The 22,219-nt window shown below is 34.1% G+C and overlaps 1 pseudogene; it reads left to right on the top strand.

Moving 5' to 3' along the window:
- Nucleotides 1-9,375, top strand: part of LOC102002972 — a 71,303-nt pseudogene extending 61,928 nt beyond the window's left edge.
- Nucleotides 9,376-22,219: the final 12,844 nt, after the last annotated feature.

Here is a 22,219-nt window from a genome sequence, read left to right as displayed (position 1 = left end):
GCCTACTGTTGTTTTTGAGATTGCAGTCAGATTTTTCTCTGTCCAAAATATCTTTTAGTACTCTTTGTGATGCTGGCTTGGTGCTCATGAAGTTCTTCAATTGTTCTTTGTTGTGAAAATATTTTATTTCTCTGTTGAATTTGAGAGACAGTTTGGCAGGGTACATCAGTCTTGGTTGGAAGCTGTTCTGTCTCAGGACCTGTAGTATTTCACTCCAAACTCTTCTCGATTGGATGGTTTGTTCTGAGAAGTCTGCTGTGATTCTGATGCGCTTCCCTTTATAGTCAATCTGTTTCTTTTCTCTAGCAGCTTTTAATATTCTGTTCTTTTGCTTGAGATCTGGGAACTTGACTATTATATGGTTATTTGGAGTTCTAAATGCCTCATTTACCTTTATATCAGGTTCTGTTTCCATGCTTGGGAAATTTTCTGCTATTATTTCTGCAAATAATCTTTCAATGTCAGTCGTTTTTCTTCCTGCTGTTTCATTGACTCCTATAATTCGTATATTATTCCTCTTTGCCTCATCTTGCAGCTGTTTATTGATGTTTCCTGGATCCTTGTTGTTTTTACGAGATCCGTTCTTTCACAGTCGCTAGTGGCCATGCTGTCTTCAAGGTCTGAGATTCTATCTTCAGCTTCCTTCAAGCGGTTTTAGTAGCTTTCAGTGGCAGCTTTGTTTTCCTGGATGTCTCTTACAATCTGGTTCTTGTGTTTTAAGTCCTTTCTATATTTTTCATTGAATGCTCTGACTCTTGTCTTTGTTCTTCTATTTTCTTATATATTTCTTCTTGAGAGTGTTTGAGCATTTCCTTCATTATTCTTGTCATTTCCCTTTTTGCCTGAGAGATTATTTCTGATCTCATCTCTTGTATGGCCTTATGGAGTTGTTTCTCTACCTCCACTGCAATCATTTCAGCTATTTCAGGCATGTGATTACCAAGTTCTCCTATGTTGATGTTTCCTGGATTTGTTCTGATTGGGGTGGAGTTCTGGGATTGTGTTTTAGTCTTTTGTTTTGACATGTTTGCTATTGGTTGCAACAAGCTCAGTTTCTCTCTTCAGTAGCTGCACATCCAAGACCACTAGTGTTCCTATTTTTCCTGTTGTTCAGGTTTGCCTCTGGGTGACCTCTGAGTAGCACTACTTAGTCTCGGGTTTTCTGGCAGTTTTTGATTTGTATCTAGTTATCCTAGTTCTCAGACACGGGCACTTGTGTCAGTTGATGGCTGACCTTCTGATCCAACATCCCCTTGCAGTTCAGTGCACGTGCACGACCTGACTCAGGCTGCACTGGTGCGACAATCCCGCTCCAGTGGACCTATGTCTCCAGGCAGTTTAGGGTACAGGCATATTTCTGACACTAACTGCAGAGTCTACAGTTTGTGAACCACCTAAATCTATGTCTCCAGTCAGTTCAGGACTCATACAGGAACCAGATGCAGCCCAGATGGGTATCAGTCACAGATTTCCCCAGCCTTCAACTGGCTAGGGGGTCTGGGCAAAGGCAAAGCACAGACTAGAATCCATGGGCCCTGTAGCTCCCAGAGTACTTGCTCTCTCAGCGCAGGGCGCACATGGCTCAGAGAGCCTGCTCGCCCCGCCTGCAGCCAGAGAAGTCCCCGGGGCCTCTCTGCCACCGCAGTGACTCAGTCTGTATTGTCCACAGGGTCCTTGTTCAGGCGTTCTGCCCTCAGGGATTAGATGGGAAATACCTGGCTCTCTCTGCGTGTTTCAGCTGGGAATCACAGTGGTGTGGGTCAAGCACAGACTCAAACCCACAAGCCCTGCAGCTCCCGGAGTACTTGCTGTCTCGGCACAGGGCGATGGGGTTCAGAGTCTGATGATTACAAGTTTTTATGTTCTGATCAGTTGTGCATGCTTATGTCTGGTGGTCTGAGCAAATGATTTGAAGGTAACAATATACAATGGAATTAAAATGGTGAACTCTTCCCATCTGGTCTAGTGAAACTGTATTATCTCTAATATTTTATTGAAGAATTATTTTCTTATTCCCTATAATGGTTTGAGCAATCTTTCATTCTTACACCTGATAATCTGAGCAATGTAGTTGAGGATGGTGATATGTAATGTAACAATCACTGTTGATTCGTATTATTTTATTTTGAGACTCTGTATCACTTTGAATATTCTTGCTCTTATTTGTTTATGTTTGTGATACTGGTATGCTGCTACTGTTCTGTTTCTTTGTTTGTTTCTCATTTACTATTCTTTTTAAAATTAAAAAAAAGAAAATATAGAGTTTGATATGTCACAGAAGTCAAAAGAAGGAAGTTTTCAAATAAAGATAATTAGCCAAACAGTTGAATTGCTGCTCAAAATAAAAAGAAGGTGGATTTCACATCCTGGGTAGAGGTTATGGTAAAAAAATAAAGTGATGTAGGTTGTGGTGTTTTAAAAGTAGAGGGGAGGACTGCAGGTATACTGTGGTGGTAGAGCACTACCTAGTTTCTGTGGGGTCCTGGTTGGAGCCCAGCACAACAATCAATCAATCAATGAATCAGTCAACTGAAAAGAGTCATAAGATAATTTCTGTATGAAAGCTAATTTAAATCACTGTACCATTGCACTATATTTAATAGACTTGATCAAAAATCCTACTATAATCCTGATTTTAGACATAATTATGACACCTGGATTATTATTGCTGCACAATGATTTTGTGAAAATAATTAAACCATTCTGTTCAACAATGATCATTTAAGAATTAATTACTTAGTTCATTGGACAGAATGTGTGTATAACATCTTAAATGCTGGGAGAAAAGATAGGCAGACTTTCCATATATTTTTAATCATTAGTGAACTTATATTGTCAATAGTGCTTTTAAAATTTCCAAACATTTTTAGACTTTTTTCTCAGTGATCATAAATTAAAATTTGTATTAAAAATCAACCTTTTTGTCAATGTAAGAATTTTTCCTTGGTTTACACAATCATATTCTATGATAGAGAATAGAAATATGTATTTTCAAATAAGGATTTTTTAAATATCTCACTATCCCACTGCCATTCTCAGTTAAAAATCAATGTTCTTCTTGGGTGGTAAACCACACAAGTTCAGGCTAAAAAGTTAAGTCCTGACTGACTGAACAAAGCAATATTGAATTAGGAGAAACTGAAAATACCTATTACTTTCTCTACCCATCATAATTCATCATCATTTTCATAGTATTGATGGAAAGAGGTAACTCATGGCCTTATCATCATGAGTAAACGGTGTATCATCTGCCCTGTGGGAGAAGACTTCTGGTCATGTAAAACAATGACTAATTAGTATGTTTTACAGCACATTTTGTGACAAGTTAAGATATTAATTCTTTAAGCACATATGTTTTCTTAGCTGAGTCATACACTAATAGTAGATTTAAGTTATAATTACTTTTGCCTCCTAACTTGAGGATCTCATACCTGGAAACAGAGGAGGCAACCATGGAAAAAGCCACATACAACATTTTTTAACTGCCTTAAACCTATTGTCAAATTATAGTAGAAGAAAAATTTACATTTACAAACTGCACGTGAATCTATAAATCTACAGATAACCATGTTAGAGTTGCTATGCTCAAATGGAAAAGTTTATACATACAGTGTAAAAAGTATTCCTTTTAAATAAATAACAAATAATGTAATCCAGTATTTATACAGATTAACTTATTAAAATCCATTATACAACCTTTTTATTCCACATAATTTACAACCTGGATAATTTAAAGCAGATGCAAATTTCATGTCTTTTTAATGAGATTTTAAATATAGTTTTCTGTGGATTTTCTAAGCATGGGACAGACAGTGTCTGTACATTAGCTTCCCACAAAATGGGAAGATTGGAAAAGATGATCTCAAAGACTATTCTGGTTTGGTAAAAGAAAAAACTGGCAAAGGGATAGACAGACGGATCTCTAATCATTTGGCTGTGGTAGCTTGGCCTATGTCCATGAGATAGAGCTATTAAAGAAATGAAATTTGCTTTCCACATTCTTCTTGAATGCCCATCAGTTGAGTGTTTTTAATCATCTATGAATTTTCAGAACCATTCTAAAACCATTACTAGGATGTGAGAGGTTAATCCCACCTCCTGACCTCATAGAGCTGTAGGCCAGACCTTTGGAATTCTGAAAGGCAATGGGGCGTCCTTCTTTCTGATTTAGTTTCCTGGGCTCTTGGGACATCAATTTTTAAAGGCCCAGTCAACAGATTACTGAACTCATTCAAGTTAAATCTTTATTAGAAAAAAAATTACTTCACCAAAAACCCTTCCTTGTGAAAATATAAACTTCAATATGTTTTTAGCTGGGGAAGACTAGCAGAAAGAGTCAAATAAAAAGTTTGAAAGATGTGAGTGCGGAGACTTATGATTAAATTTTTTTTCTGCTGTTTCTGTCAAATGTATCAATTATAATTTTCAAAGGCACTAAAATTCATTAGAAATAATTAGCCAGGAATTGTAAACAGTGTCTGAGAAACAACTACTGTTGAAAAATTCAGGCACATCAAACAACCAGAAAACCTTTTATTAACTCCAATTTTTAAGAATAAAATGTGATGTGTATTTGGATTCTAGCCTATTTCTGAGTAGGTTACTAATACATTTGCAAATGTTCTTAGAATTTTTATAATAGATATTAAATATATAAGACTTATTTTGAGGCCTCCAAATTATACTCTGGAAGTTATTTACAACTTGATGTGGTGGAAAGCGTATCTTACATGATTTCTTATCATTCACACAAGAAACGTTTTCAATCTAGTAACTGAGGCTACATCCCTTCATTTCCTATCCTTTACTTTGATATGGGTTTACAGACCAAAACTATGATTCCCATCAACTTCCTTAAAAATGCTAGTAGAACACTGCAAATCATTCACCCCTGCTGGAAAAAATACCTGTGATTCCCTGGTAAAGAAATTGCAACGTTAGTTCACTGTTCAATGTTAATCCAGAAGATTCAGTTAATTCACAAGAGTTACTTGTTGGTTTTATAGTCCTGCCCTGATCAGAGTTGCAAGATGGTGGAAGAAACCACTTTTGTGTGCTATTTGTGGTAAATAAAGATATGTTAAAGTAGAATCATGTGTATGCTTTGTTTTTTCCAGCTGTGGTGAATGATGTCTGTAACCCCGTATCCAAAAAAAAGACCAAAATAATCTTCATAAGTGTCAAACACTCTACCTCAGCATCACTATGATCAGACTCTAAAACCTAGCAAGTTGACTCAATTGAAATCAGAAGTCAATCAAACCTGAAATTTAGTTCAGCAAATTAATTTAACTCTTTCTTATTTTATAGTGGTACTTTGGTTGTCAAACCACACCAAGCTCAAACTTTCCACTACTCCAACAGCAAAGTTCAAATAAATGTGCTCGGTGTTCGCAACTTTCCCTGGATAGTCAATCAATCCAACTTGAAGACAGCTGTATGGCCAAGGACACAATGAGGTGATGCTCCAGTCTAAGTGCCACTCTTGCCCAGTCAACAGGTAGTGCTTATGTTAGTAAGTTAGAACATTCATAATTGTGCTTTTATTTTTTGTGATTTGAGTAAAGTGTAAGCACCACTCCAAAGAAATTTAATGATACTGCTAAGCATGGTGGTGAACGCCTGTAACCCCAGGACTTGGGAGGGTGAGGCAGGAGAATTGTTGTGAGCTCGAGGCCTGCCTGGGCTACAAACTGAGCTCAAGGCCAGCCTGAACTGCATAGAGAGACCCTGTCTCAAAAAGACGAAAGAACAAAAAATAACAGTGAAAAGAAACAACCCAAAGAAATTTAATGATACCAGCAGTAAAGCTAAGAGAAAAGCTGTGAGAACCATTGTAGAGTTAAAGAAATCATAGTGAAATTTGTTAAAATGCTGGAAAAATGATTAATAAGTGTAATTTTTGGCCAACGGACCAATTAATTGGTTTTCTTTTATTTCTTATGAGAAAAAATGTTCATTTCTTGAATTTTCAGTGTTCAAACATGAAATTTGAATGAATTGAGTTCAACAAACATGATATCACTGTAATGGTTTGTGAATCTTTGCTACTTATGGCAATATTTTTAAGATCTCTAAAATGAATCTGGGAAGAAATGTGATCCTCCTGAAAGTTTTCAGCAGTTCAAGTCTACTAGGCATTGAATAACACACTTATGAAAGTGCAGCCCCTCAAAGGGATGTAACCAGCCAGCTCAGGAAAGTGTTGAATTGGAAACAGTAAACAAATGTTAAACCACTGAAATAGTCTGATTATCTAGCAAAAATAATTATAGATGTAACACAAAAACATAGGTAAACACATGAAGAATTAAAATACAGTGATAGCAGGATGTAAAAAATAATTAAACTTTCAAGCAGTGCAAACTAAATATGATTCCTAGGCCATGTCCTCCCATCACCTGCTCCTTTCTCAATCTGCTCCACTGAATTAAATGACAATTGTGCTTTTCCATTAAGTGGGTAGAAGTTTGGGATTTATCCTTTTCCCTTTTTATTTTGTATCTAAACCTTCTGCAAATCTTCAAAACATATCTAAAATCCAGCCAGTCCTAGGCTTTGACATGTCACCAAACATCTCTTTGCTAGATTATTCTACATTTACCACCCTACGTCCACACTTGACACAGCAACTAAAATGACGTCATTATTATGTATACTGGGTCATGTCACACACTTACACTAATTTTTTCAAGTTCTCATGTTTTCTAAGGATCACATCCAAAATACTTCTCATGACCTAAAAAAGCCTATGTGATCTTCTTTCCCATCACACACCATCGAAATCTTCCCTAGTTACTTCTTCTGTCAATCACTACTTTCCCTACCTCACTGATTTTCGTGATCTTCATGGGGCATGCCAAGTATACTTCTATCTTAAAGCATTGTGCTTACTGCCTTTTCTGCCTAGAATGTTGATGATATGGTTTGATATTTCACTTACTTTAGGTCTCTGATCTAATATTACTTTATTTAAGAACTGTTTGTTAATTATACTCTAAAGCAGCACATACATCTCCCTGTCTTATTAATCCTGATTTATTTTACTTCATAACAGTCAGCATAAACTGGACTATTAACAATTCCTTATTTATTTGATTATTTTAAGTTTTTCACCATTAAAACTTTATTTCATTTACTGTTATGTTTTAAAGCATGAAAATTAGGAAGGAATGCAAAAATTCACCAGTATACATTGAATGAATGAAGAAATAAAAATTATATGAATGAATGAAGACATACATAAGTAACAGAGCAAGTAAATTGATGGACTTCAATACCTATTGATAGAGTGGAGCTCCACATCTTATCCAACTTTACTCTTATACTGATTCATTAAAAATGGCATTTTAAATACATTTTATTAGTAGATGAAAGGTAAATAACTATAGCTTCAAAGATTGAGATTCTTATTACTCATTAATTAGTGTCTATTATATATTTTTGTTTATTCAATTTTGATACAAAATGTAATTATCACCAACCATCTGCTAACCCCAAAGAAAGGTATTAGTTATATAGAAAATATTTCCCCTTGTGGAGGTAAATATCTAGTGGGAGAGACCATGGAGATATTAAATGAAAAATCACATCTTTATATTTACATATTACAGTAAATATCATGAAAGAAGTATGTTGCATGCCAAGGTATTCTATGTGTTCTACATGAGATACTCAGAGAAGCAAAAGTTAACTTTCAAAATCTGAAAAATTGCAAAGAATCAGGAAACAAAGAAGGAGAGGGATTGTATGGATGTTAGAACTATTCCAAATATTTTAAAAATGATTGCAGTTAAGCTTGAGAATGAGAAAGGGGTTGACTTGTTTATGGAATCGGAAAATGGATTTTGCCACAGCAACATTACATAGAAAAGAGGAACTTGGAACAAGGCTGTGTGGGAAAGAGGGGACTATCAGGCATGTTTATGATAAAGATCTTAGATTTTATTCTATGAATAAGTGGATGTAGTCAGGGAGCTGGCAGGTGGGCTGGTTGAATCTGCCATTTTCTGTCTGTCAATAAGTCTGCGACATCCCCAATCCCCTCCATTTTCTTTATAGGCTCTGTTCTGCACACTGGCCCATCACTTCAGGGGAACAGTGGCCACAGAGTCCATAGATATTGCAGCCACTGAGACAGTTTCCACCGACACAACTGAAGACACTCCTGCCCCTAACCCCTGCAGATAAAGTAGAAAGGGTGTTAATAAGTTGCCTACGCTGATCTTGAACTGGAAATCCTCTTGCCTCAGCTCAGAGAGTTGTGAGATTACAGACATGCACCACCATGCTCAGTTCATTATTATGTGGAAGAAACTATTAAGATTAGGACAAAAACATCTTGTGAGAAAGCATATGTAGTAGTTGTTAATGCACTGTAGGAAACAGCCAGTCCTGTAGGTAATAAATATGGTGGTTTTTTTCAATATGAAATCACTTTAGGAGTTCACAAGAATGGAGAATGCTTTGTTGGGAAATGTCTTGGAAAGTGTACATGCAGAAGAGGAAGAAGGAGGGTGAATCACTGGTAAAAAATGATAACATAGATGAACCTGAAGCCTCAGAAGAGGAGGATAAAGAAAATAACAAGAATGAAGACATGCCAAGTGGATCTAACTTAAAAATATGTTTCTTCAAGAAAGTGAAAAGGAGGACACTTGGAACTAGAGTTTCCTTGGGATATATTGGATTTAGCAATGTTTATTTTTAAAAGCAAAGAAACAAAAAGAGCCCTTCTTTATGCTGCATAGGTACTGTTTAAACTTTAAAAAGTTAGTATTCAGTCTGAGAATTACATCCAAGCTGTGAAGGTGTTCTACCCCTGGAGGAGCAGAGACTCACTATCAGATGGGCTTGGTCTATTGATACAACTCCAAGTATGATGAGGCAGTGACATTGCTCAGCAGAGCTACTAAAACCATAGAGAAGAGAATGGTTGTGATAAATAAGTAGAAAAAGGAGACTGAAGGATCATGTATTGAGTATAAGAAAGAAATTGAAGAGTTGAAGGAACTACTACCTGAAATTAGAGAGAAAATGGATGATGAAAAGGAGTCCCACATAGTGAAAACGTATTCAAATTGGTTCTGAAAGTGTTTTTGGTGGATAGCTGTACTTCAGATTGCATTCCTAGTGCAGGAGCCTCTTGGAATCACCATAGGTGCTAATAAAGGAAACAACAGATGGCATTTCCTCATCAAATTGTATGACAGATATTTTCTACCTTATCAGAATGAAGAAGAAACAAGAGGAAGAGAATCCCAGGAAAGGTGGTGCAAAGGAGGCCAAAGAAGAGCCAAAGCCAGTGGAGGCAATGAGAACGCTGTCCCTGGTAGAAATAGAATTTCTGGAAATATAGAGAAGGCTGAAGGCTAGAAAACATGAATGGGACACTGGGGGCTGGAGCCACAGTGGAAACTACCACATGCTAAGAGAGGGAGCAGAACTTTTCTCCCAAGGGTTTTTACATACATAGTGTACTTTTTTAACTTTGAGAAATTTATTTATTTATTTACTTTTTTAGACAGGGTCTCTTTATGTAGTTCATGCTGGCCTTGAACTCACTTTATAGCAAAGGCTGATCCTGGTCTCATGGAAAACCTCCTGCTTCAGCCTTCCAAGTAGTGGGATTACCAGTGTGTGCCACCAAACCTGATGGGATTCTTTCTGTATACCTTTAATGAAGAAGGTAAGCAAAGGAAAAAAAATTATAAATCAGCAAAAATACATTTAATACTTTTACATTTTTGACAAGATTTTGTGATGGTGAAGATGGACTGTGAACCTGATTGGCTTGGAAGTTGCCTAGGAGATTAGTAAATTAAAATTCTGGGTATGTGTGGGTGGTCCATGGAGACCTGACTTTGGTTGTTATAAATGGCCCTTGGTTACTTCCTCTCTGACACTTTTCTTCTCCTCTGCTTACCAGCTACTATGGTCTAAGTGTCTGCTTTCTCATGCCCTTCTACAATGCCATTTCTGCCTTGGAGCCAACTGACGATGAACTGAACGCCCTGAAACTATAAGCCAAGCTTAATCACCTCTCTTTCTTTAAGCTGTGAGTGTTAGGTATTACGTCTCAGCAGTGTGAACACTGACTGATACAGAAAATTGGTACCAGGAGTACAATTATTAGTGAACCATGTGGTTCAAAAGAATTTGAAACTGACTGGTTGGAGAAGTTTGACAAAGTTTCAAAGATCAGTCTGGAGAAAACTTAGACACCTACAAGATCTAATGGTAATTCTGGTTGAAACTCAGAATACAGATGGTCCCTTGGTTTACAAACTTAATTTCTTTTTCAATTTGGGGGTAGATGTTTGTGTAGGGAAAATAGCTACAATTGTGTTTGTCACCCAATGTGGAGTTTGTTAACAGAAGCAAAATGTCAAATGCTTTTGTTTGAGAATGGAATTCTTTACAAATAGAAGCATTTGTGAACTGAAGTATTACTGTACCAGAATGGTACCAGGAATGTGGACAATGAAGGCCAGGCTCAAAATGTTTCAGTTGGAAACAAGGAGTTTCTTGGTAATAGAATACAGACCATGTGTGTTATACTCTGATGAGAAAAAGAAAAAAATCCCTCTACATTCTGCCTATGTACTGAGACTTTGTGAATGCATGAGATTAAGGGTATGCTGATTGAACTGGTGAATGAAAATTTAAAGCAACCAGTATTCAGGCAGTCACATAGATATTGTTGTTTGTTTTAGCCTTATCTATAATGTGAATTAGGAGCTGAAAGCAGAGCAGAAATATTTGAAAAAAAAATTGACCCAGAAAGAATGTAAAGTTAGGACCAAATAAAGTGTGGTTCCTAAAGACAGCAATATCATTAAAAAGAAACTAAATACTTTAAGTAGGAGTAAGAAGATGTCTGGAAGGCATCTTGGGAATCAGTAAGACCCAGTCTACTGCAGACCCAGGTTTTCAAAAGTATAAATATTTTATTTGAGAAGAGATCCCATGGACCCCCTACTCAAGAAAAACTTCCAAGGGAATTGGTTCCCTTGGATTCCTTTCACTGGGATTAGTCATTTTGTTCACCCAGAGACTTCTGTACCCATGACCCAAGGAAACTAATCTACTTCCACTATCAGTAGACATTGGGTTCATCCACATGAGTTGTGGTTCATGAAAGGTTCCAATCAGATTTCAAAGGAAGTCCTTGGAGGTAAGCACAGAGCCCCTGTGATGAAAGTGTACAAAACCATGGAATGAAGAAAAGATGTAGAGGAGAGTGAAAGAATTTGTATATTTCAATAATATTGAAAGTCCAGTGAGCAATGCTGCAGGCTATAAGTCAAGCTAGCTTAAAAGAGATGCTATGTTGGCTACAATCAGCAAGCCCATAGGAGTGAGCTGTTCAAGCCCACTGGAACTCACAATTCAGCACCGTGTGTCCCAAATGCTGAATATGGAGCTACAGCACTTAATGTTTACCCAGCTGCCTTTCAGTCTGCTTTGATCTGATTCTAATCTTTCTCCTTCTTCATCCCTTTTAGAATGGAAATATTTAACTTGTACCATTGTGCTTTGGAATTATGATATATTTTAATTTTATTTTTACCAAGTTACAGCTAAGAGTTTGCCTTGATCCCAGGAGAGACATTGAATTGGACTTTTCAAACATTTTGGAAATGTTGAGGAATTTATGGAAAGCATTACCTTATTCTCAGATGTACTTAGAGTAGCTGTATCTTATTAGGGAGAATTATGGCCTTGAGTTTACTTGGAGATTGAGTATGGTTTCAGAAGATGTGTTTCAGTATCAAGTTCACTAGGGGAAGGATATGACAGTATTTTAGCCTCTTTCTCATTATTGGAATTAATACTGAAAACTCACAACTTAAAGGAAGAAAGTTTTATTGTGGCTCTCAGTTTTTAGAGGATTCAGCTCATAGTTAGCTGGTTCTAAAGTAGGAAGGGCATGGGAAAGGTTCAAATGGGGGGAAGCTGCTCATGTCCTTGTGGCCAGAAAGTACAGAGTAAAGGGAACAGTCAAAGAGAGACATACTTAGGCAGTTCATGCCCCAGTACTCCACCTTCAAGTAGAACTCACCTCCTAACAGCAACTCAACTATGATCCAATTACCTTCTAAAAATCTACCTCTGAACACATTAATCACTTTGGGGACAATTTCTATCTAAGCAATAAACCTGTTAGGTGAGGTGTCAATATGACTGGCTTGAGAGCCTCCTTCAGCACACTTATCAGTGTGTCTGTGTAGATCATGGATGCTTGGTATTGAGAACTATATATGGTTCCTGATCCCTGTCTCTGACACCCTTCTCTTTTTTTGTTCTCTGGCAACCATGAGCAAAGCGTCTTTGCTTTGTCACATTCTTCCACAATGTTGTTTCTGCCTTGGAGCTAACTGAATCCACTGAAACTATGAATGAAATTAAGTTTCTGTTCCATTAAATTCTAGATGCTGGGTTCTGTGTCCCAGCAAGAGGAAAGTTGACTAATTCAATGTCAAAACTGAATTTTCTCCCTAAGTAGTAGGTACAAAAAGTGGCATATTCTAAATAATTATTAAAAATATTACTCATACTACTGAAGATTTCTCTGTTCTCACTAATACAAGATGTCTCCTTTGCAGTTCTGTGCACTTGGAGAGGGGGCAGAGTGAGTGCAGTTTTCTTATTATCTCTGAGGGTATCACAAAGAAAAGCATTGAACTACTGAGCTACTTGAATCACAGCTCCATTTTAAAAGACAGCTGTTGCTGCTTTGGAATTAGCCCATGGAGCTCTATTTTCCTCAGGTAAAGACTATGTAAAGGTTTCTCTTGGAAAAGACATGGGTCAGATACTGATACCACTAACAGCTAGAAATCTTTCAGCTGACCTGACAGTTGGCAGGATGCCGTATCCATATGATATGCAATACACATTGTCTCCAAAAGTAGAGAGAAATTATACTGCTTATTTTTTAAAAGTTGGAAGTACAAGATAGAGGAAATTTTCCTTTTCTTTTATTATCCAAATAATAGTATCTTGCATTTTTATTGCCTTTATGTACTCCATACAGGCCTGTATATGTCTAAAAAGAAAATGTAAGGTGCTTATTTTCTCTCTGTGAGTCTTGTAAACATGATGTAGAAATATAGTAGAACAGTGTTACTTTTATGGATATAAAGATGAGCATGATTTCTAAGAATTACAATACATAATCAGAAACTAAAATTGCTGTAACTAGAAAAAAGTAACATTGAAATTGATCAGCATTCCGTTGTTTTCCTTAATGGAGTATATTGGTATAAAGAATGCCTGAAGTTTTCAAAATATTACTTCTTCATATAAAAGCACTGCCTTCATTGGTCAGGGAACTAATGTAGAAATTCTTCCATTTGCAAAAAATAAATGTTTCAACTCTTCATAAATTTTTAACAGAAATTAACACAACTGTGTTGGTGGACAGAAGGAGCCTACCATAAGTAAGTCTTGATAAAATTCCATTATTAGCTAACCAACAAAGTTGATATTTATCTTTCATAATCAATTCCTCACTCTACAGAAATTAGAGGTAGCTCAAAGCTAAAAGTCTGATTATTTTTCCTTGTTTAGTATTGTTACCAAATAAGTTTTAGGAATACTAAGGAAAGTATATAGAGCCTAAATGTAATGTTGTTTTGGACTCCTTTATCCAACCCTTCCTTTATTTAAGGTATTCTTGCTGTTTGGTCCAGGTGAAGTTGAGGACACTCTACTTAGTGTACTCATATGCTTACAGAAATCAGGAAGCCATTTTTCAGCCTATAGAGAGTATTTATTGAAGTGCTTTTTAAAAGATACATGTCTTTTCTCTTAAGGTATGTTTCTCAAGGACTATATGCTTTTGAAAACATCTTTAGGATTCTCTTATCGGAGTGGTGTGTGATTTTTTAAAATTAGAAATTGATTTAATTATTGCCATATCTTTAAAACTCTTATTTTCTGTATAATTTATTAATCTCATAGAAATTATTATGCAATCTAGTTCATAATTGATCAATACTAGCTACTGAGGCTAGGCTTCACTAAATTGATTCAATATCTAGAATTTTCAGCTGTTCAAAATTACATATTGAGTCTAAAATATCTGGATAGTGTAAGTTAATGTTAAATTCATCATATTATGAAATTATATGCTTTTACTTGTTTGTTCTATTATTAACAAACATATTAATCTCCAAAGTTTTCAAAGCTAAGTAAGTAAAATCTTGAAATTATTTTGATGTTTAATGTCTATTTCCTACAACTTGCTGGAATTTGAAATTTATTCCTCTTTAGAAATGCATAATGGTTCAAGCCTGAAACAAATTAATTTTGTCTTGAATTTACCTCCCCAAATTGAGATCATTCCTAGATCTTTAATTATTATGATAAATGCTGTCTTGGTTATAGGAGCTATATACAATATGGTAGGAGTTGGAGATTAAGAGTATTGGTAATGCTCATCCCGCTTCAATGCCAACTAAAACTGTAGTTTAAGAAACCTAGCACTGCAATTTAACAACACATAAACTCAAATTTAACATTTTATTACTGGATATCTCATTCTTGCTATTCAGGTATGATATTTTTAAAAGTAGTACAAATCTGTACCATTCAATCTGTGACATAAAATGAGCCTTTACTTATCTAAATTTTATGTTAGTTTCTTTAAAATCTACTATTAAGTACAGCTTTCGATATTTACTAGTATTTCCTATGGCTTTTTGGCAATAAAGCCTAAGACAGTACTGTTCCCAATAAAAAATTTTCCATCTCACCTATCCTCATCTTTTTAATTCTGTACCTATACACATCCTAAATCGTCTTAGCCAAATGTTAACAAATATTTCTTTTCTTTAGCTGTTTTTCTTAAACTTTCCAGTATCATAATTTCAGGTAATGCACACTTTTTAAAAAGTTCTTTTTGAATCCTCAAAAAATTTGCTTCAAAATCTCTCTACAACAATTTTTTTTTTCTCTTTTTTACCTTCTGTGCTTACCTCTCTATGTAGGCAGGATGGAAGACATATTTTTTCCTGCTTTATTTCTCCTGTGATAAAATTCTGATCCATGGGAAACACATACACAATATTTTCTCCATAACCTTTGGGAGTGCACGACCTAGCTATGTAGCTATTCTTTCTTTTGTGTATCAGAGATAAAATTAAAATTTAAATATTCTTATATCATTTAAATATTCTTATATCTATTAAGGGGAGTTATATTCCATTCAACTCTGCACTTCTAATACAATAAGGGATTCAAATTAGGCTGAGGAGTTGCATTGAATTCTCTCCATTAGGTCTGAGATGATGACCAAGCATATTTTAACGCTCCCATTTGAGAGAATGGAATGCAAAACTCAAATTTTTTTCTTAAAAATCTCTACAGCTACTGACCATTGCAAAGATTATGAACACCTAACTAATTACCATGCATGTTCTTTGAAACTTTCCATTTTTTGCCTAATATCTCATTTTGATCTTGTCTTTTGGATCAGAATATCTGTTTTCACATCTTGTTACACTATGCTGTTAGTGTAACACAGGCTGAGCAACTAACAATGACACATTTCTACAATAGTATTTCTCCTCTAAATTTGTTCAATTTCAGTTGTCAATTTTCCTTTTAAAGTGTAGTACAATATGCCAGTTGCGTTTTGAGCACAGCAGAAGATGAAAAGAAGGCAACTGGCATTTACTAAGAATATGCCATATGAAAAGTGTGCTGCTGGGTGCTTCGCATTAGAGAGGTGATGAATTTAGAAAATAAAAACATGGATGGAAGAGAGAATAATCATTATCATTACAGAATTTTTTAACTTCCTTTTTCTTATGAGAGACTAGAGAATCTCCCATTGCCATCACTGACGTTTATCCCTATTAGTTTTTGTCAGTTTCTCTCTGTTGATAAATTAAATATTTTGTCCATGCAGCTAGACAATCTGTAACATAGTTCCCATAATTCAACTTGTGATTGTCCTTCTAATTATCTTCAGTTAGCTGGTCCACAATACATGTTCCATCTTTAATCTCTGAATTAATTTGAGGATATTCTATAAAAATGAACATAAAAGTAGTAGAATAATTCCACAGCAACAAATTCTTCTAAATTCTAAATATGCTTTCTTCACATGTAAAATAAATAACAGACATTGGGTACATTCAGTTTCATTGAGGAAAAAAAGAAATTTTGATACCCAAACTAATTTTTTAAGCAGAGTATCTTCATGATGAGCTGGATCTTCCTCTTACTTATGAAATTTTTCCCACAAGTATGCATCATATATCTTGGATAAGCATGGGAACACACTATTTTTAAGACACTGTAATTTCTACATATTTGTGTCACAGAAAGGTTTTACGCAATAATTTAAATCATATATCACTTTTTTTTGATAACTCTCACTTGAAGAATAGGTTCTTTATTTAGATTTGCTTTGGCTATGATTTTCAATTAGACAACAAGTTCAATTAGATTCTGAGTAGAGCTGTCCTATATCACACTAATTTCAGAAAGTACACAGGACCAGTCTCAGAATGGAGTATGTACAAACACCATATTATTTACAGCAAACTAAATATAATGTCTTGATTTGGCACTGCCTGCTTGATATTTCTCTTGAAAACTGTTACATATGTTTATTTTAAGTTTCTGCCAAAATAGCAAGATTGTTAAATATATTTCATGTACTTCTTTTTAAATACAAGGAAGAAATTATAGATTACCTTAGCTTAACTTTTGTATGTCAGTCCAAAGGGCACTAAATCATAGGGAGATAATATAAATAATATTAAAAATATATTGAAAAGTTACTCTTGTAACAGCAAATGTATTGCAATTGTAACATACCAATAGTTGAGTTTGTACCTAAAATCAACTCCTCCCAATGTAAGTAACTCACTTCTGAATTATATGTAGAACACAGTAAAATTGTAATTATGTGGGGATTGATTATCTGGGTTTTCATTTATTTAAGGCTTTTGCTTTTCTTGTCTTTTTCCTGCTGTCCACCTTTTGGGAAGTTATCACCTTGTTAGTATTTCTACTCTCTGCTTGTTAGTGAGATTGGCAGTAGAAGGAAAAGGTGTGAAAACTTAGATCAGTAGATATTATTACTTACAAGAATCTCCCATACAAAATTGGTAGAGGAGTTTGAAGCAAGTAATGAAAAAATCATGTGGGAATATATGTTTTTCACTTGTTCTTGTTTATCTAGACATTTATGAAATAAGATGCAAGCTTTAAAAGGAGAAGAAAATTATTTATGGTGGAACTTTATGAAAAATTGATATTAGACAGAAACTTTCTTGGACAATGTAGTTAACCTTAGTAATTCAGATTTTTGTTCTTCAGACAATTACATTAAGAAAATTATAGGGGCTGGGGATTTAGCTTAGCTGCACAGCGTCTACCTGGCAAGTGCAATGTCTTGAGTTTGATTCCCGGTACTGGAAAAAAAAAAAAAATCCAAATAAAACCAAAAAAAAAAAAAAGAAAGAAAATTATAATTTACTCTCCAAGAGAACTATTTAAATACACAATAAATTAAACATTTATAAAATACACTTGATACTTCTTTTTAATTTGGAAAAAAATAAATCTGAAAGTGAATGTTTCATTTTTTATCATTTGCAAGTATCACAGTATATTACATATGTTTACATAGTGTAACCTCTTTTACTTATTTTATAATTTCTACTTTCAGTAAATCTGGATGCATTTGAAAATATTTCTTAGTATGAATTTTGAAAAATAACAAATTCACCTGATTTGAAGTGCATTTATTTGTTCAAATTTATTAGATTTTAAAATGTCATAAAAACATTCATTTTTAATTCTTCATTATAAAATATTCATTGAACATTAAGTTCAGATATGACACATAGTAGACTTTGTATATCATGGAATAAATAATAAAGATGTTGTTTTTGTCCCGAAATTTTCCACCTAATTGCAAAGATTATGTATTAATCAAATAATACATGATGTCTTCTGTGTCTCTTATTCAAAGTGAGTCCAAGCACAGAATATAAAAGACAAAAAATTAATAATAAAAGTATTCAAGTTTACTGCACCTTTCCAATTTTAGTAGAATTCTAATGGATTTCATGATTAAGACCTTCTACCTTTACTCAGAGTGCATTATTAAGATCCCAGAAAATTACCTGATATATGCCTGATTTTGTATATTTGTCATTTGACACCTCACTTACGTCTCTTCTTTGACTTTGCTGATTACCCAAGTTAGTACCACTCTCTGCTTCTTCCTTTAACTCTCCCAAAACATTTCTTACTAGGTTCAAATTGGTTTGAATGTTCATGGCATCATATTATGGCAGTAGTTTATTGTTTTAAGCTTCCTTGTTGTATAGTACATAGGTTCTCTGTTGTATAGTTGGTGAGAAAAATTTAACTTTAACTTCTGTCATAAAAAGAATTGGTGAACTATATTATCCATTCCATTATTATACAATATGATGGTTAAATAAAAACAAATCTTATTTTTAATATTATCTATCATGATGAATGATAGGTGGTTCAGATAGTATTATTCAAGATGTCAAAGACTGTCATCTTTAGTATCTGCTGACCAGATATCTGTACCACATCTCTGAAAAAGTAACTTAAATTTAAATAAAGAAACTTTATGTTGTGAAAAATCTGCCTTGCCTGTTATTGAATTTGAAAATATTCACAAAAGACTGCACACTGTCATTTCTGAACACCAACTTAGACTATTGACCACTGAAGAGTTAAAGAAAACAATACACAAGATCACTTTTAATCTTTTCCAAAATCAACAGCAAGTTTGGAAAATTACTTAGACTATCATAAGTTTTCACAAATCATTACAGGGATTTTCAAAACTCATTGAAAGTTTGGAATAGAATTTCATAGTTATGATTTATTATGTAGAAATGATTCAAATTAAATCAGTCAAGTAGAGAAATGGAAAGGGTGGATAATCTACTAAATGCAAAGCTTCCTTTGTTTTCTACCCATAAGCCGGAATGCATCATTTTCCCAGAATCCAGATGCCATAGCACACAGAAAGGATTGCCAAACATGGAAGTCACCTGAGTCTCTGTTTGTGGAAGCTTCACCAGACTCTAACAGGAAGCATGGCTGACCAATTGATTGGCCTGGTGGTTGGTCATCATCCTCAAGACATTGGGTACCTAGTGCCCCAGAGTTCTATCCTGAATCATAGTATTAGTCTCTGCCTAGTACCAGGCCCCACATAAACAAAGATTACTGTCCACAGCCTGAAGGAAGGAAGAGATTTCATTTTGGGCAAAGTTAAATTCTTTCTTACACATACATTAATTTCTCTGAATTATCATTCCATATATCACCAAATCATTAAAGAATGATCTCATGTTTAATATATATATTTCTTACCTAATGTTTCTACCTTTTATCGTAAAAAGCAAAATATTTCTAAGACATTTTTTAAGACTTTTTAATCTATCTTTACATTCTCTGTTATTAAAGATATTAATGACTTTCTCATGTAACTTTCATTATAACTTTATGTTTGAAATTAAATACAATGGTGTCTGGGTTCAAGAACTTCATTTATTCCATGATTCTGGGGAAGACTGTTGTGGTCATATTCATCACTTGATGAGGAGTTCACAAACAAAAGTAAATTTTTGCTCAAGGCTTCTATTTGCCAGCTGAATTGTTTGTGAACAGAAGCACTGGTGCTGTCACCAGCAAATTGGTAGTAATTCTGACTAAAATGGAGGGGTGTGTGTGTGTGTGTGTGTGTGTGTGTGTGTGTATGTTTTAGTCATTATGAGATATGTGTAATTCTATAAGGTGATAAAAGCCATTTGCTGATTCAGGTCTAAACAAATCTTTGATCAGGCTGAACAGATTCAAATCTGGTCACATTAATTCTAAAAAAACTTCATTTTGCTATATTTAAACAAGTGAAATCTAATCACATGAGAGAAAAGTGGAAGTTATCTATTTGACATATAAGTATACTCGTTTTATATATATATATATATATAGACACACACACACACAAACTTTAAGATAATTTTAAAGCTAATTTCCTTATGGAATCTACAAGTTGGCACTTAATAATCAACTTTGATTTCAACATGTATCTAAAGCACACTGCCAAAAATATTTATTATATCTGGCAAACATATACCAAAATAAATGAATAGATAAATAAAATGTGAAAGAAAAAAAAATCAATAAAAGTATTAAAAATTTAAAAAATAAAATCATGCCCACAAACACAAATTGGTTATTCATGTTTTATAAATAACACTTCTATGTCTTGAATTACTCCATTATCATGACATAAAGGACATTCAGTGGAGAAATTGTACAAAATGGGTATGTTCTCATAAAGTTATGATTTAGACAATAATAGTCACATAAATAAATTATAATTACAAAGCCCTAGACATCTGACTTCTTAATCTAACCTAAGAAATAGTCACATAGGCAAACATAATTTATGACATAAAATTACCAATTTTATTTATCTTAATAAAAACTGTAGAAACTACAGTTCTATGCAGTTTCCAAGACTCATTTCTCTAGAGCTTATGTAGAAGTCAAAGAAATAGGTAAGGAAATTATTGTTAGTCTTAACATACACTTAAACAGTACTCTTTGAATTTCTAATTGAATTTTAAGAAAATAATTGACTTTGAGTTTTCATGTTATTTAACAGGATAATTTGATATTATGTTAAATTGCTAAACACAAACAAGCACACCTTAACAAATAATGCTTCTTGGTTTTTCAGACAAGTGAAGATTAATAAAGTCTCTCTTTCTCTCTGTTTTCTTTGTACTGTAACAGTCACTCATATGTCCTGAGATCTTTCAACAGAGATAAATGGATGCATCTCTCTTCCATATACTTAATCTCATCCTGTCACATTGCATTAATTTTTATTTTTAACACTTCCTTTTCTTTTCAAGAAGATTTTAACAGTTTTTAAATTTCCATTTTATAATTGTTAAATCTCTAAAGTTTGCTGAGATACTCATGATATTCAAAGCAGGGTAGAAAAAGTTAAAAATTAAATAACCTTCTGTTGGACAATACTTCCAAAATAAGTAAGATGCCATTATGAAAAATATAAAATTGTGCATAAATATAGTACAACTTTACATTTCTTAATATAATTATTGTACTTTATCATTATGAAGATCAAGTATCATAATATCAGTTATTAAGAAAATAAACCACATTAGAAATTAAAACAGTTTTGTGTCACATGTTTGTAAAGCATTATAAATATTCTGTAGTAGCTGTGATGTGTTTTTGCTTTCTACATTTTCCTGACATAATCATCATGGAGACACCTACAAAGGAGTGAAAAAAATAAATGTTAAAAATATTGCTATAATGCTGGACGTAGTGGTGCACACTTGTAATCTTAGCATTTGGGAGGCTGAGGTAGTAGTATCTCTGACAGTGTCATGCCAGCCTGGGCTACAGTCTGGGCTATAGCCTGGGCTACATAGCTAGACCCTGTGTGAAAAGAAACAACCCTCCCCCAAATGTACTACATTTTCAGAGGTTTTGATTATGCTAATGTACTTTTAAAAAGTAACTTTGTAAACCAATATAATAATTTATCACTTTTTAATTCTAAAAACCTATAAAGTATTTTTTCATTTCATCAGTTACACAAAACTACTTTATGAGCTGCCCTCTGGATTCATGCCTGTTATATCACACAAATATAATGATATAGTAATGAAGAAACTGTAAGTATAAGAAATCACTTTGTACTTGTATGTCAATTGTGGTGTATTATATTTGTGCCTTTCAAGTGTCACAAAATTAAGATATGGGAATAAGTGATTCAACTAATGAGGGAAAGAGAAAGATTTTTTTTCAAGGCAGTAAGAAAAGATCTTGGACACTAATATCTATAGAACTGATAAAATGAAATTCAAGTGGTGGTGAGAAATCACCACACAGAAAAACACAGAACAATTTTCAAAAGAGTAATAAATAGTTTCCTAGCTCATCCTAAAACTGCTGTACATATATGAAAATCTCCAACTAGCATTTTAAAAATCAACTGACATTATGAAGATAAGGCACAAATTGTGAAAAGCAAAATAAATATGAACAATAAACTGTCATATCATATGATACCAAAAGCCTATGCATAACATTTAACTTACTGCCTAAAGGTGCTAGCACTTTTATATGGTATTTAGTTTAGATTTTAAAAGCTATT

Source organism: Chinchilla lanigera, unplaced genomic scaffold (assembly GCF_000276665.1).
Source record: "Chinchilla lanigera isolate Chin_1 unplaced genomic scaffold, ChiLan1.0 scaffold00048, whole genome shotgun sequence".
Classification (NCBI taxonomy): Eukaryota; Metazoa; Chordata; class Mammalia; order Rodentia; family Chinchillidae; genus Chinchilla; species Chinchilla lanigera.
The sequence above is the reverse complement of the archived record's forward strand: the minus strand, read 5'-3'. Positions and strand labels throughout refer to the sequence as shown.